Consider the following 17,769-nt stretch of genomic DNA (forward strand, 5'->3'; position numbering starts at 1 on the left):
AATTTATTCACATTAATTGACATCCGAACTGCACTCTCGTCATGTAAACAAAAAACGGACAGATTTCACTGATCTATTTGACTTCCAAAAGTAACTTCAAAACTGACTCCTCGCAGCATCGCTGCATCGCTTTATATAGAATTTAACAATAACTTCCAAAATAAAGCATTATTGATTTTGTACAATTTTGATGTTGCAATTAAAATTTACAAAACGTAAAGAAACTGATGTTACAGTCGAATAAGGTATAAAATACAATATTCACTGGCAATCTTTTAAAGTAATAGCTTTAGTTTTCCATAAGGAAATCATTCTGAACTTTAATTAAAATAATGTCTGTTGTATTAATTTAGTTACGTAACTAATTACAGTTAGGATTTGGTTACTAGTATTCAGTGGTAGTACAGAGCTCGTTCTTTATCCGATTACATATATAAGATGCACAATTAAGGCCTCAAATTCTGGAGTTGGAAAACTGTGAGATGTAAACAGTTGTAGAGTTAATTAGAAATGTAATTACAAACAATATGAATTACAGAGGAGGACACAAAAATAAATGACAAATGAAAATACATCGCTTGCTAATAACTTTTAAGCTGTTTCTCAAGATAGTGAGGTCTTCTGTTACCGAATTTTTAGATTACCATTTTGTTAATTAGATGCATTGATTTTTCATGCTAACATCTCTGCTGTCTCTAGTTCTTTATTGATAACGACTTATTACTTCAATTTTTTTATTAGTTACTTAATTTAGTATGTGTACATAATTTAATCAACGACAAAAATCCACCTATAATTATGACAACGCACGTACTTCCAAAACATCCCACACGCTATCGCAATGAATATCAAGTTGTTTATCAAATTGGACAGAATGCTATATATATATATATATATATATATATATATAGACACACATACAAGACCTTAGGAAGCACTGAATTGTCCGGTAAATACCCGGATCAGTATGAAAAAGGTAGTGTCAGATATTTCATATAAATTTCGAGAAGGCTGTATCTTTATAACTACCACTTATCACATGCGCATCAACGTGACAACACGGAGTGCTGCCATGAGCCCATCGGAGGGTTAAGCAAAGTGCTTATGTACTGTACAGTATCGATGGCTCGCTTGAGAGAAAAGGAAAGTAAACATTTGTGTTTGCTGGTAGCCAAACAACATAATGGACTGTGAAGAAGAGATTTATTTGCTCCAGACTTCCCACGTAGCGCAGAGAAACAGTCAGTAATACGTTTTGAGACTACATCAGTTAACAGTTGATCTTCCTTGGCACTTAAACACGGACTGTAGTTCTTTTAGCACGCCTTCTACAGTTTTGTACACTAACGTTGCCAGAATTTCAGCAATTGTTTCAAACAGCGTACAACCCATTACACTCGTCCAAAACCAACTGCCGTGTCACCCCTGACGTACAGCACTAGTGCACTGCCGGAAAACACATTCACGATCACAGTCGAAGGGACGATCCACAACGTCGGGCGAATTACGTACGTTGTTTTTTTTTTTTATCATCAGTCTTCTGACTGCTTTGATGCAGAGTAGGACTTGCAACCTACGTCCTCAATTATTTGCTGGATGTATTCCAATTTCTTTCTTTCTCAAAAGTTTTTGCCCTCTACAGCTCTCTCTAGTACCATGGAAGTTATTCCTTCATGTCTTAACAATATCATCCTGACCCACCTTATCAGTGTTTTCCACATATTCCTTTCCTCTCCGATTCTGCGAAGAACCTCCTTATTCCTTACCTTATCTGTCCACTTAATTTTCAACATTCGTCTGTAGCACCACATCTCAAATGCTTCGGATCTCTTCTGTTCTGGTTTTCCCACAGTCCATGTTTCACTACCATACAATGCTGTACTCCAGACGTATATTCTCAGAAATGTCTTCCTCAAATTAAGGCTGATATTTGATATTCCCTTTTTCAGGAATGCCCTTTTTACCATTGCTAGTCTGCTTCTGATGTTCTCCTTGCTCCGTCCGTCAATGGTTATTTACTGATTAGGTTGCAGAATTCCTTAACTTCATCTACTTCGTGACCATCAATCCTGATGTTAAGTTTCTCGCTATTCTCATTTCTACTACTTCTCACTACCTTCGTCTTTCTTCCATTTACTCTCAATCCACGCTCTGTACTCATTAGACTGTTCATTCCGTTCAGTAGATCATGTAATACTTCATCACTTTCACTCAGGATAGCAATGTCATCAGCGAATCGTATCATCGATACCCTTTCACCTTGAATTTTAATTCCGCTCCTGAACCTTTCTTTTATTTCGATCATTGCTTCCTCGATGTACAGATTGACATTAGGGGCGAAAGGCTACATTCTTCTCTTACACCCTTTTTAATACGAGAGCTTTGTTCTTGGTCGTCCACTCTTATTATTCCCTCTTGGCTGTTGTAATGTTGTACATAACCCATTTCTCCCTATAGCTTACCCCTACATTTTTCAGAATCTCGAACATCTTGCACCATTTTACACTGTCGAACGCTTTTAACAGGTCGAGAAATCCTATGAACGTGTCTTGATTTTTCTTTTGTCTTGCTTCCATTACTAACCGCAACGTCAGAATTGCCTCTCTCGTGACTTTACCTTCCCTAAAGCCAAAGTGATCGTCATCTAGCGCATCCTCAATTTTCTTTTCCATTCTTCTGTATATTATTCTTGTAAGCAACTTGGATGCATGAGCTGTTAAGCTGATTGTGCGGTAATTCTCGCACTTATCAGCTCTTGCCTTCTTCGGAATTGTGTGAATGATGCTTTTCCGAAAGTCAGATGGTATGTCGCCAGACTCATATATTCTACACACCAACGTGAATAGTCGTTTTGTTGCCACTTCCCCCAATGATTTAAGAATTTTCTGATGAAATGTTATCGATCCCTTCTGCCTTGTTTGATCTTAAGTCCTTCAAAGATCTTTTAATCAGAAAAATCTTCCCCCTCATAGAGGTTTTCAATGTATTCTTTCCATCTATCCGCTCTCTCCTCTGCATTTAACAGTGGAATTCCCGTTGCACTCTTAATGCTATCAACCTTGCTTTTAATGTCACCGATGGTTGTTTTGTCTTTCCTTTATGCCGAGTCTGTCCTTCCAGTAACCATTTCGTTTTCGATGTCTTCACATCTTTCCTGCAGCGATTTCGTCTTAGCTTCCCTGGACTACCTATTTATTTCATTCCTCAGCGACTTTTACTTCCCTATTCCTGAGTTTCCCGGAACAGTTTTGTACTTCCTCCTTTCATTTATCAATTGAAGTATTTTGTCTGTTACCTATGGTTTCTTCGCAGTTACCTTCTTTGTACCTATGTTCTCATTCCTTACCTCTGTGATGGCCCTTTTTAGAGATGTCCATTCCTCTTCAACCGTATGAGCTATTCCTTATTACTGTACCTATAGCCTTAGAGAACGTCAACCGTATCTCGTCATTCCTTAGTACTTACGTACCCCACTTCTCTGCGTTTTGATTCTTCCTGACTAATGTGTTAAACTTCAGCCTACTCTTCATCACTACTACATTATAATCGGAGTCTGTATCTGCTCCCAGATACCTCTTACAGTCCAGTATCTGATTTCGGAATCTCTGTCTGACCATGATGTAATCTAATTGAAATCTCTCTGTTTCATCCGGCCTTTTACAAATATATCCCCTTCTCTTGTGATTCTTGAACAGAGTATTCGCTATTACTAGCTGAAACTTGTTACAGAACTCAGTTAGTCTCTCTCCCCTCTCATTCCTTGTACCAAGCCCACATTCTCGTGTAACTTTTTCTTCTTCCCCTACAACTGCATTTCAGTCTCCCATGACTATTAGATTTTCATATTCCTTTACATACTGTATTATCCTTTCAACATCCTCATACACTTTATCTCTCCATCTTCAGCTTGCGACGTCGGCATGTATACCTGAACTATCGTTGTCAGTGCTGGTTTGCTGTCGATTCTGATAAGAACAATCCTATCATTGAACTGTTCACAGTAACCCACTCTGCATTACCTTTCTATTCATAACGAATCCTACTCCCGTTATACCATTTTCTGCTGCTGTTGATATTACCCAGTACTCATCTGACAAGAAGTATTTGCCTTCTTTCCACTTCCCTTCACTGACCCCTACCGTATCTAGATTGAGCCTTGAATTTCCCTTTTCAGATTTTCTAGTTTCCCTACCACGTTCAAGCTTCGGACATTCCACGCCCCGACTCGCTAGAACGTTATCCTTCCGTTGATTTTTCAGACTTATTCTCATGGTAACCTACCCCTTGGCAGACCACTCCCGGAGATACGAATGGAGTACTATTCAGGAATCTGTTACCAATGGAAAGATCGTCATGACACTTCTTCAACTGCCGGCCGTTCTGGCCGAGAGGCTCTAGGCGCTTCAGTCCGGAATCGCGCTGCTGCTACGGTCGCAGGTTCGAATCCTGCCTCGGGTATAGATGTGTGTGATGTCCTTAGGTTTAAATAGTTCTAAGGGAACTGATGGCCTCAGATGTTAAGTCCCATAGTGCTTAGAGCCATTTGAACCATTTTTGAACTTCTTCAATTACAGGCCACATTTCCTGTGGATACACGTTACGTGTCATTAATGTAGTGGTTTCCGTTGCCTTCTGCATCCTCAAGCCGTTGATCAGTGCTGATTCTTCAGCGTTTAAGGGAAGTTTCCTATCCCTAGGACCAGAGAGTGCCCTGAACTTCTGTCCGTCCTCCGCCCTCTTTGACAAGGCCGTTGGCAGACTGATGGGTGACTTCTTATGCCGGAAGTCTTCGGCCGCCATTGCTGATTATTAATCAAAATTCAAGCAGTGGCGGTATTCGAACCCGAAGACTTTTGATTATAAATAAAAGACGCTCCCTAAACCACTGAGTGTCTACGTACTACGAGGCGCAAAACTTCTGCTCCTAGGAACACCTGGCTTTAACAATCGCTACCAAGGTGACAGACGTACTTCTACACTGCTATTTCTTCGACAGGAAGGTGATTTGCATTTTCAGCAGGACGTTGCAGGTACACATAAGGCTGTTGCAAATCACTGTGTTCTTCGCGGTGTACTGCCCTGCTGAGGAAGATCACCAACTGAACACATGTGGTACATGGTTCAAATGGCTCTGAGCACTATGGGACTTAACTTCTAAGGTCATCAGTCACTTAGAACTACTTAAACCTAACTAACCTAAAGACATCACACACATCCATGCCCGAGGCAGTATTCGAACCTGCGACCGTAGCGGTCGCGCGGTTCCACTGAAGCGCCTAGAACCGCTCGGCCACTCCGGCCGGCTGAGGTACGTGATGAAGTTGGAACTCACACTTTCTCCAGAGCCTACAAGACTCGTTGCCGAATTGAACGAAAGTTTTCCTCGGGAAAATTTATACAGGGTGCTATTCGTCACTTTATGGCCATTTGCATTTGACAATAAAAGCCTGCGTTGCCACCAGAGGGTGCTGTAGGGGGAGGGGGGGGGGGGAGTACTCTGTGTATTTGGACACTCTCTACTGTGACATGTGTGTTACATTTGGTCTGAATTTGCTATCATATTCTCCTACAACTATGAATTATGTGACACATCAGTTGTCAATAAAATAACCTTGTCCTTGAGGGTGCTGAATTTTTTCAGCAGTGTATTTGCACGATAATGCTGCTAACTTTTTTCACTGGGATTATTGGGATTAGCGACCTTCACTCTTTCCATAAATGTGTCACATACTAAGAAGCGAATCTCACGCATCCTAATAATATACACTCCTGGAAATTGAAATAAGAACACCGTGAATTCATTGTCCCAGGAAGAGGAAACTTTATTGACACATTCCTGGGGTCAGATACATCACATGATCACACTGGCAGAACCACAGGCACATAGACACAGGCAACAGAGCATGCACAATGTCGGCACTAGTACAGTGTATATCCACCTTTCGCAGCAATGCAGGCTGCTATTCTCCCATGGAGACGATCGTAGAGATGCTGGATGTAGTCCTGAGGAACAGCTTGCCATGCCATTTCCACCTGGGGCTCAGTTGGACCAACGTTCGTGCTGGACGTGCAGACCGCGTGAGACGACGCTTCATCCAGTCCCAAACATGCTCAATGGGGGACAGATCCGGAGATCTTGCTGGCCAGGGTAGTTGACTTACACCTTCTAGAGCACGTTGGGTGGCACGGGATACATGCGGACGTGCATTGTCCTGTTGGAACAGCAAGTCCCCTTGCCGGTCTAGGAATGGTAGAACGATGGGTTCGATGACGGTTTGGATGTACCGTGCACTATTCAGTGTCCTCTCGACGATCACCAGAGGTGTACGGCCAGTGTAGGAGATCGCTCCCCACACCATGATGCCGGGTGTTGGCTGTGTGTGCCTCGGTCGTATGCTGTCCTGATTGTGGCGCTCACCTGCACGGCTGACACTGACGGCGGCGGTGCACAAATGCTGCGCAGCTAGCGCCATTCGACGGCCAACACCGCGGTTCCTGGTGTGTCCGCTGTGCCGTGCGTGTGATCATTGCTTGTACAGCCCTCTCGCAGTGTCCGGAGCAAGTATGGTGGGTCTGACACACCGGTGTCAATGTGTTCTTTTTTCCATTTCCAGGAGTGTATATACACCACAAACCTTAAATGACTAACAAGAAGAACCTAGATAAGAATTCCCATTTTTCTCAGTGGGCCACAGCGTGCATTTCCCTTAACAAACATTACATGCTGTCCTGCGCTCAAATTCAAAACCAACCACTTTTGGATCTGTATGAACTCATTTGCGTTTATGTACTCCTTCCAGTATCACACTCTACAAGTTTACTTTAACAACTTGCTACCTGTCTTTCAGAAATATCAAGTAGAATATATGTTCTGTTGACTAGTCCCTTCGTTAACCTATGGAGAATACAACTGGCCTACGCAAACTGAAATGTCCATGCAGTGCCGTGTTCTTTGGCAGTACTGGCCTGTGTGAATTTTGCAGCTTGGGCACGCCTCTTGTACCATATTTTATATCTTAGTTTATTCTCACATGAGGTGGTTATGTTTTCGTTATTGGTAATATTTATTGGAATACTTCAAACTTGAGAAACTTACCATCTGTTGTTAGAAGAATTTGCAGTGAATTAAGAGTGCGAATTGCGATTGCTAATGTTTGGGAAGCAAGTCCTAAATTGTTTTCATACTTCAAAATGCGTCACTCAACCATCTGTGGAAGTATATCGAAATTTTGTGTATTAATCCGCAAGAAATTTCTGAATCCTATCCAAGAAAATAGTGCCCATATCTTTATGGTCTTTCAAAGGCCTAAATCTCAGTAAAGATATGTTAACAGTCTTCTGCACAGTTTGAAAAGCGTCCAGACAAATAATATCTTTTGCCCCATCACGAACAGAATCATGTTCGCATCTATGTTTGACTCCAGGAAAGCAGAAAGCTGGAAGTTGAATGACAGGCCACGTTGGTGTAAAACTTTCTTTCTGTGAACGAATCAAAGCTGCATGCCGTGCAAGAACTGGGAACTACTTTCTTTTCATACACACTTGTTCTCAAAACGATTGCAATCAACTGGGTATCACTTAGGCGACTTGCACTGCAATGTTCTTACTCTGTCACAGTAACCAGCCCGCAGAAGACCTACAGTGTAAACGTGAAATCCGACCAATGTTTCATTTCTTTCCAATCTCCACATCATTAGGTGAATGTTAGGTTGAAATAACAGAGTGAAAAAAAATTACCCAGCCAGTGCTCGATGCTACAACCTTTCGTTTTTTAGCTAGGCGTCCACCGCTTTTATTTCTTCATTTTGTTCGACCGTGTTCTCATCAGTTACTATGGGTGGACGTCACATGACACCCCTTCGAATCCATCACTCTTTTTTCAGGTTTCTGGCCGAATACGCTGAGCTACCGTGTCGACACCGATAGACCACTAGACCAGATTCAAATTTTGTCTTGGCCCATGTACTCTCGCAACACTGCAGCTCTCTTGAGTCATGGCGCCTGTCCACTAGGTGTCGACGGCGTCATTTTCACAACTTGCCTTTAATCCATAATAACTGAGACAATTTGTACGAAATATTTGTAAATTATATACAGAAACCTTCCTGGCGAATCAGTGTTTCTGTTTGTCAAAACCGTTCTGTTTGTCAAAACCGTATCAAAATTCCTGCAGCAAATTTCTGAGGCTAGTATGCACATAAGGAAGGAGGCAAGAAAGCGACTTCAGTTTATATATTTAAGTTGTATTGAGTTGTAGTAAGATTCATTAATACAGCTCTAATTCAGAGCAGTAGTTCATGAACAGAGCTATTGACCACCAAGATACTACGTACTTACATGTATGCCGTACTGTATTTTCCATTTTTCCAGTTTCCTCTCCATTTAATATTTCCTAACTTTTTCCTTTCTCTCTTTTAAGCGCCGAGGAGTCACTTGTCCTCTGGGGCATTGCACCAGTGGCTCTACCTTCTTACGTCCCTGCTTTGTATACTTGTGACTGCGTCACATGTCATAATGCTGCAAGGGCATCTTTTAGTGTACACGTTGTCGTATATCACAGTTTCACTTTCTCCTGTTACGCTTTTTTGTGGGTGTTATCTACAGTGTACATGACTTTTATGTCTGTTATCTTTGGCGACAGACTACAAGGAGGTACCGTGGCGTAGTTGTATCTCGGGGTCAAGAAGGAAAGAGAAGTGCTTCCTTCACAGATAATGGACGAGTGTTTGTTGTTTTCTTTTTTCCTCTCTCTTTAGAAGACTCGTTCGTTTTTATCGGAGAAATTTTCTGAGAATACTTCACCGCAATGCGAAGTGTTTACTCTGGCACAGGTAATCAGCGCGCAACGTTGTTTAGCCAACTCTTCAGCGTAAGTAATATTTATGCGATTATTTCGGTAGTGATTAGCGTAATGAACAAAGAGGTCCCTCTAAATAATTTGACAGTATTATAGCATGGCAATGAGCTATCATTTTCACTAAGATAGATTACTAGCACTTAATGTCACAAGAATATCTTTCGTGGTCCATGTAATTTTTACTGTCTACCGAATTACGAGCTCTATTACGCTCAGGCCCGGAAACTATGATGGTGTTTCACACCGTTCAAAGACTGCGATAAAAATAAGACATTTGACAGCTGTTTGTTGCTAACTAGATGCTTTAGCTTTAGCTGCCTAAACATTCTGTATAAGTTCTTAAGAACTTAATAGATTAGAACCAAAGATTGCATCTACTAACAATTCTTTGAAGAACATTATAGCTTTCCCTGTTGCCGCCTCTGTAGTAATGTTAATTGTAACTCTTGTGTTACGTGCGGAAATATTAACAATTAACATAAGTTGGTGAATGACGTTTGTTGTCTATGTGCAACCGTCTCATTTTCGCGCGTGTCCTCGTAATGGAACAAAGGAGTGGACGTGTTCAAAATTGTTCAAATGGCTCTGAGCACTATAGGACTTTACATCTGAGGTCATCAGTCCCCTAGAACTTAGAACTACTTAAACCTAACTAACCTAAGGACATCACACACATCCATGTCCGAGGCAGGATTCGAACCTGCGACCGTAGCAGCAGCGTGGTTCCAGATTACAGCACCTAGAAACACTCGGCCACAGCGGCCGGCAATGGACGTGTGACGCTGTGGTCTTCGTGCGTCGCTAGATGAACAACAGAGGTAACACATATGGGCCTCGTTAGGCGAAGGTTTGTGCTGCAAGATCAGCCAACGTTTCACTTACTGCTAGCCGTTGCAACACCAAACAAACTTGCGAGGGGATCTTATAAAGCTACAGCACGAGACTACACCATCATTTGTCCCACCGAGCAGTTATGAAGTGAAGGATTTGAAATAAAGCCTCATCGTGAGCATATAGCTGTGAAGCTTAAAATCGATCTGATTGTTTTTACAACAGAATCTGTAGCGTTCCGAAAGAGCATTATTACTGTTGTGAATTTTTTTTATTTTTGCTGTTGTAACTGCCTCTCTGCGTCAAGGATTACAGAACAGCTCACTCTGTTCTGCAAACGCCGTTCAGTCTCGAAAAACAGTCTAAAATGAAATTCAAAACCAGATTTTCGCTACAAAGTTATTTCAAGAACTGAAAATAGATGTGTTGTACATTCACGTCCAAGGCCTCTTTGAGATCCACGAGCCTATATGAAAGTACATCTACACCTGCTACGTCAGTACTATGCAGATCACGGTGAACTCCCTGAAGAGTGTGGAGGAAGTGGTCCAAATTTCGGCAATGGTCTTAATATGAGTTAGCCAGATATTTGGTACTGAGAGGTGTGGCAACCTAAGAGAAACAAAGTAAAACAGCGCTTCAGACCATTCCAGTTGTTCTGTAAAACGGCCACGACAGTTCATTTTCCCATGCGATTATAGCCAGTGGCTGATACAGGAAAACCTCAAGGAAGGGGCGCTAAAGATATCTTGAGCTACCTTTACTTGTGACATAGTAAAAAATGAGAAGTCACAAGCAAAATATAAGAAAGTTTTACTTAAACTGATTATACGCATCTACGGCACCGGCCTTGCCGCAGTGGATACACCGGTTCCCGTCAGATCACCGAAGTTAAGCGCCGTCGGGCGTGACAGGCACTTGGATGGGTGACCATTGGGGCCACCATGCGTTGTTGCCACTTTTCGGGGTGCACTCAACCTCGTGATGCCAATTGAGAAGCTACTCGACCGCATACTAGCGTCCCCGGTCGAAGAAAACCATCATAACGACCGGGAGAGTGCTGTGCTGACCACATGCCCCTCCTATCCGCATCCTCAGTGAGGATGACACGGCGGTCGGATGGTCCCGATGGGCCACCTGTGGCCTGAGATGGAGTGCTACACATGTACAATGCCAACGGCCTTGCTGCAGTGGTAACAACGGTTCCCGTCAGATCACCGAGTTAAGCGCTGTTGGGTTGGGCTAACACCTGGATGGCTGACCATCCGGTCTGTCGAGCGCTGTTGGCAAGCGGGGTGTACTCAGCCCTTGCGAGGCAAAGTGAGGAGCTACTTGATTGAGAAGTAGCGACTACGGTCTCCTTTAGGAGCGTGGTGCTGACAACATGCCCCTCCATATCCGCATCCAGTGACGCCTGTGGGCTGAGGACGACACGACGGCCGGTCGGTACCGTTGGGCCTTCCAAGTTCTGTTCGGACGGAAAGGAGAAGAGGAAGAGGATACACATATACAAGACAATGCCATCTTATAAAAAAGTAAAAACTGCGGATCTCTTCCTTAAGTGATGAATTCTATGCACCTGTTCTTCCCGGAAAATTGGTTAATTACACCGTCAAAAGGACAATCAATGTCAGGGCGAGTGTTCAAAAGAGCTAAGCCATTAAGTCGATCCTCCTTCACTGTCGACCTCACTCATGTCTTTGTTCACCGCAATCTTGAAAAACTTCTTTCTGATGTAGCAATAGATGCAGGTGAACAAGCAATTATTTTTTACGGCGTAGTCAGTTCTAGGACAAAGAGACAACGCTTGCATAACAGAATCACAATCATTAAAGGCGTTTATGCACGTTTGCTTCTCTATTGAAAAATATCTCCCATGAGTGTGCTACATAGGGAAGTACAACTACTCGATAACTCGATTCAGTTGAGTCCACTGACGAAAGAAACGAACGAATTGTGTGCGCGCTGACTGGCGGGAGCAGCGCGGGTCGCAATGTGGGCGTCCTCGCAAGGGGGGGGGGGGGGGGGGGGGGGCGGTCACAGACCCCCATCCATATGTATGACCCACTGATTGTAGCCAACATAAACTCAATTTCGATCATCTTAAAACGTTTGCAGGTATGTATGCATTATTTCTTTCATACAGTGTCTGCGTCTGCGAATAATCTTCTCTCTACCACACCGTTCTAAGAGCAGTCTTAACAGTAAGGATGTCCTCAGCTTTAAAAGCTTCTATTCTTCGTTGTTTTGTAATGAACCTAAAAATTACGTAGTAGTGATGTTCTAAATTCGGGCCATTAAGTACGGTCTAAATTTGGGTTACTCCCAATTTTGGGCTGTTTTGTCTTTATGACTATCCTGTCCTCTAGAATGCCGAGAACAAAACGAAACTACTGCATATCCAGCAGGGAAAGAGAAAGGAGCGGAACGAAACAGATGTGATCAAGGTGGTTCGTGCAGCCAGAGATAAAACTATCGAGGCAACCTTGCAGTTCCTCCCGTCTCCGTCGTTAATCCTATGCTGGGAAACACCTGTTGTGTCAGCCCCTCTATTCATTAGCCTCATCCCAACAGGTTTACCTCACCCGCAGTTAGGCTTTACAACATTGCATCTGATCTTATCGCAAACGAAGTAAAAGGCAACAAAGGACGTAAAACGATAGCACCTCTCCTGATAAATGATGCTACTTGCAAAGTGATGTTACAAAAGTTTGCTACTGAAGAAGAAATTTCAAGTAACCCCGCCATCCCCTCCCCCCCCCCCCCCCAAAAAAAAACCGCTGTAAAAAAAAATGAAGTTTGAAGAAGAGTTTCAAATCTCATCCAAAAAAATGTGAAGCCTGAGAAAAGATATAAGAAGAATGAAAATACAAATGCAAAAAGATAGTTTAAATGAATCCCAGATATATGAACCAGCTACGCCACACGTTCATGATGTGTTGAGTGACATATGCCTCCCTGCTGGAGAAAACATGCCAGACACAGAATGACGCAGAAAGCAGTTTTAGTGAAGGAATCTACACTCCTGGAAATTGAAATAAGAACACCGTGAATTCATTGTCCCACGAAGGGGAAACTTTATTGACACATTCCTGGGGTCACATACATCACATGATCACACTGACAGAACCACAGGCACATAGACACAGGCAACAGAGCATGCACAATGTCGGCACTAGTACAGTGTATATCCACCTTTCGCAGCAATGCAGGCTGCTATTCTCCCATGAAGACGATCGTAGAGATGCTGGATGTAGTCCTGTGGAATGGCTTGCCATGCCATTTCCACCTGGCGCCTCAGTTGGACCAGCGTTCGTGCTGGACGTGCAGACCGCGTGAGACGACGCTTCATCCAGTCCCAAACATGCTCAATGGGGGACAGATCCGGAGATCTTGTTGGCCAGGGTAGTTGACTTACACCTTCTAGAGCACGTTGGGTGGCACGGGATACATGCGAACGTTCATTGTCCTGTTGGAACAGCAAGTTCCCTTGCCGGTCTAGGAATGGTAGAACGATGGGTTCGATGACGGTTTGGATGTACCGTGCACTATTCAGTGTCCCCTCGACGATCACCAGAGGTGTACGGCCAGTGTAGGAGATCGCTCCCCACACCATGATGCCGGGTGTTGGCCCTGTGTGCCTCGGTCGTATGCAGTCCTGATTGTGGCGCTCACCTGCACGGCGCCAAACACGCATACGGCCATCATTGGCACCAAGGCAGAAGCGACTCTCATCGCTGAAGACGACACGTCTCCATTCGTCCCTCCATTCACGCCTGTCGCGACACCACTGGAGGCGGGCTGCACGATGTTGGAGCGTGAGCGGAAGACGACCTAACGGTGTGCGGGACCGTAGCCCAGCTTCATGGAGATGGTTGCGAATGGTCCTCGCCGATACCCCAGGAGCAACAGTGTCCCTAATTTGCTGGGAAGTGGCGGTGCGGTCCCCTACGGCACTGCGTAGGATCCTACGGTCTTGGCGTGCATCCGTGCGTCGCTGCGGTCCGGTCCCAGGTCGACGGGCACGTGCACCTTCCGCCGATCACTGGCTACAACATCGATGTACTGTGGAGACCTCACGCCCCACGTGTTGAGCAATTCGGCGGTACGTCCACCCGGCCTCCCGCATGCCCACTATACGCCCTCGCTCAAAGTCCGTCAACTGCACATACGGTTCACGTCCACGTTGTCGCGGCATGCTACCAGTGTTAAAGACTGCGATGGAGCTCCGTATGCCACGGCAAACTGGCTGACACTGACGGCGGTGCACAAATGCTGCGCAGCTAGCGCCAATCGACGGCCAACACCGCGGTTCCTGGTGTGTCCACTGTGCCGTGTGTGTGATCATTGCTTGTACAGCCCTCTCGCAGTGTCCGGAGCAAGTATGGTGGGTCTGATACACCGGTGTCAATGTGTTCTTTTTTCCATTTCCAGGAGTGTATTCTGGTGGCCTGCAAGGAGAGCTGTGTGTTATGAGCGTCATGCGTAATCCGTGAGCACACTGTGAAGGTGCATGTGCTGATAAAAACATTTACCTTTGCTTCTTTTGTCAAAAGAACGGAATGTTTTACATTATGTGACCACATTTTTTGTCAAACCACTGGGATTTAAAAGTGAAAATTTGCTTATAATTTTTCAAATACTAGGGTAAGTGGGATAAATCCGACCTACTAATTTCTTGTGGCCATAAAACGCTTATCCGAGGTCGGATCTTAACGTTATATAAGTTAAATAATAGATAATGTGAAGGAGCAACTGTTTGCTAAGTATTTTTATTATACCAGCAATAGTTTTTGAGATATCCGTATTTTAAGAAACGTCCATTTTCTGCCATTTGCAAAATGGTGGGGTAAATCCGACCCCCTATTTGTTTGGCCGATTTTGCACAGAAATAGTTCTAAACGAACGGTTTCTTTAAGAATATTTATAAGCAATTATGTTTCTTACATAAATGAACAAAACATATTCAAAAAATAACAGTATTTAGAGTACTAAATATACTGAAAGTTATATGAATGAAAATTTTAATTGAAAAAAGATAATTTCATTGCACGGCGGTGCAACAGCAAGGTCGATCTCGGAATGTTAAAATCATGAGCGACAGCTTGTAAAGACATTTCCATTGGCATTGCAGCTACTACTCGGCGAATATCGTTTTGATTGCGTTTTGTCGTTTTTCGTTTGTAATTTCGTACCATTTTCCTGAAAATAAACAAAAATTCACTTTGTTTCCACAAATAAATAATTCCGTACACATAAACGATAAAAAAAATATGCGGTCGGATTTACCCCACTATTTAGCGGTCGGCTTTACCCCACAATGCCATTTTTCATTTAACACACATAGAAACAATTTACACGAAATTTCCAACAAAAACGATACATAGACTGAATAGTCACTAAATGCATTACAAAATCACTTACCGTTTGTTTTGGTTCAAATGGCTCTGAGCACTATGGGACTTAACAGCTATGGTCATCAGTCCCCTAGAACTTAGAACTACCTAAACCTAACTAACCTAAGGACATCACACAACACCCAGTCATCACGAGGCAGAGAAAATCCCTGACCCCGCGTTTGTTTTGCGATCGTTTATTTAATAAGGTAAATCTATTGTTGCAATTTGCACAAAACTTAAACTGAAACAATTGAAAACGCACTTGTTGTCTTTTGAATGTCTAAAAGTCAAATGCGGCAAAGCTGTTCAAAATGTTCAAATGTGTGTGAAATCTTATGGGACTTAACTGCTAAGGTCATCAGTCCCTAAGCTAACACACTACTTAACCTAAATTATCCTAAGGACAAACACACGCTCATATACCTGTCTAGGTGACATTTTCGTTATTTAGAATGCTCTATATGGTAACATTTATGCGAAATCGCACCACTTTGCCGTTTCTCACAAATAGAAGGCGGTCGGGTTTACCCACCCGGTCGGATTTACCCCACCTTACCCTACATACAATGTTTCGAATATCGTATTCTATATAAATTATTTTTCTTTCTTTTACTCAGTTGTTTCAATGACATCTCAATATTTTTAGGTCCAGCCCAGATTTAGACCACACCATTAAGTTATGTCAACTTGCCAATATTTTTTTATAAATCCAAAAAAAGAAACAATAGTGATAGTACGTTACTTTTGCCTATAACGATCTAAAGCAGGGCATTTCAGAGTATTGTTTATTGCAACACTCTTTAATTTATTTTCAATAGAACGTGAGTTATGTCTTAAAAGTAAATGGCAGCCCAAATTTAGGATACTTCCCACAATTTCCATGGTACAGCAAAGCACGGTTTGTACCCGTCACAGACCTGATTGATGCGCGGGAAGAAATAATGCTTAAATGTCTCTGTGAGCTCTCCAATAAGTCAAATCATGCCCTAGTGGACTCCACGCTTTTCCATGAATCAAACAAACCTGTGACAATTCGTCTGCCCTTCTTTGCATATGCTCAGCATCCCCTGTTGGTCCTATTTGGCAAGCGGCTCATGCAATTGAGTGATATTCTAGAATGGGTTGCTCGAGTCTTTTGTAAGCATTCTTTATTGCACTACTGCATGTTTCCAGTATCCCACCAATGAACCAAAGTCTGCCACTTGCTTCACCTACGATGTGGCCCGGCGATAATGCGTGCATTACGTAATATTCTTTCAGCATGCCGATATGTGACGCATTAGTACAAATAGAAGTCATATCGGGAACCGGTCTTGTGACATGACAGGCACTTAGTGTCTTCAGTTACAAATTATACTGAAGAGGCTGGAGATGTGAGCTTAAAAAAAAAAAAAAAGGTTTGAATTTTCCGCTGATATGTGTGTGTGTGTGTGTGTGTGTGTGTGTGTGTGTGTGTGTGCGTGCGTGTGTGCGGGCGTCATTTTTAATCGCTCTCGTATTTTTATTTTGCATTTGAAGGACACTGCTCTACACTGTAAATACTTGGTGAAGGTTCTGGGCCTCATTTTTTATTCCAAATTATCTTGGACCTGATGGAAAAGACCCAGAAAGCACTTAATATCTTAAAGTGCCTTAGGGGAGCGGACAGTGTGCGTCTGCTCTAGATTTATAGAGCTTTCGTGACGCCACGGATGGACTATGTGTGTACAGCGAACTGATGAGCGAGACCTTATTACCTGAACTTAATTGATGCTATCCACCATGACGTGATCCGGAAGCCCAGGGGTGCTCACGCGACCAACTCCACATCCGTGTCTGTGGTCAGGCTGGGCGAACCGCCATTCACCATTCGTCGGCAACAATTCATGGTACGTCAGGCATGCAAGTTCCACGCTGCCCAAGTTCACCAACTTACCATACTGCTTCGTCTAGAATATGGAAGTCTTTTCTAAAATCTTGCGGAGCAACAAGAACTTTTGGGATCCGTATGAAGCGGGTGTTGGAGGCACTTGGTGTGGGACAAGTACAAATCTAAATTAAGGTTTTGACCGACTGTCAGTCTGGTTACTGCAGACGCGCAGAATACAATTAGATTTAATGGAGCACAGAAAAGGCTGCACTTGTGAATCTGCTTTTAACACACCAGAAGAAAAAGAAAAGTAAACGGAGTAATATTGCCGTGGGCGGAGATACTGTAGTACGCATTTCCACCGCTTGGCGTGTGTAGCGCAACTAGCCTCTTCAGTGCCGTCTGGGTTGCCGACCTGGCTTATTCTGTTCATCTGCTGTGATGGTTTTAGCTGATGCTGTTTTGTTCTTGCTTCGTTTCTTTACGGTGGCCAGTTTAAGAGAACAACGTGCAGGTGTGAACTTTTGTTTTCTGTTCGGTCAAACTGCTGCTAAAACTGTTTTCAGGTTGAAAGCAGCTTACCAAGATGATGCTATGGGGAAAACTCAAGTGGACGAATGGTTTGCTCGATTTAAAAATGGCGACATGTCGATTGGCAACAAACCTCGTTCTGAACGTCCATCAACTGCTCGAATCGACCCAAATATTGAGAAAGATTAGAGAGCTTGTGCTCACAGACCGTCGACAGATAAGTGATCAACTGTCAGAGATCAGTGGGTTATCTAGGCACTCGGTTCAGCGAATTTCAACGGAAATACTGAATTCGGTCTTCC

The 17,769-nt window shown here is 43.3% G+C and overlaps 1 protein-coding gene and 1 pseudogene across 2 annotated transcripts in view; both read left to right on the top strand.

The window, feature by feature from the left end:
• Nucleotides 1–17,769, top strand: part of LOC126354265 (glycoprotein-N-acetylgalactosamine 3-beta-galactosyltransferase 1-like) — a 339,265-nt gene that overhangs the window by 84,562 nt on the left and 236,934 nt on the right. The gene's annotated exons all lie outside the window — the stretch shown is intronic.
• Nucleotides 10,529–10,646, top strand: LOC126357283 (5S ribosomal RNA; annotated as a pseudogene).

The sequence above is a fragment of the Schistocerca gregaria genome, chromosome 3 (genome assembly GCF_023897955.1).
Source record: "Schistocerca gregaria isolate iqSchGreg1 chromosome 3, iqSchGreg1.2, whole genome shotgun sequence".
Lineage (NCBI taxonomy): Eukaryota > Metazoa > Arthropoda > Insecta > Orthoptera > Acrididae > Schistocerca > Schistocerca gregaria.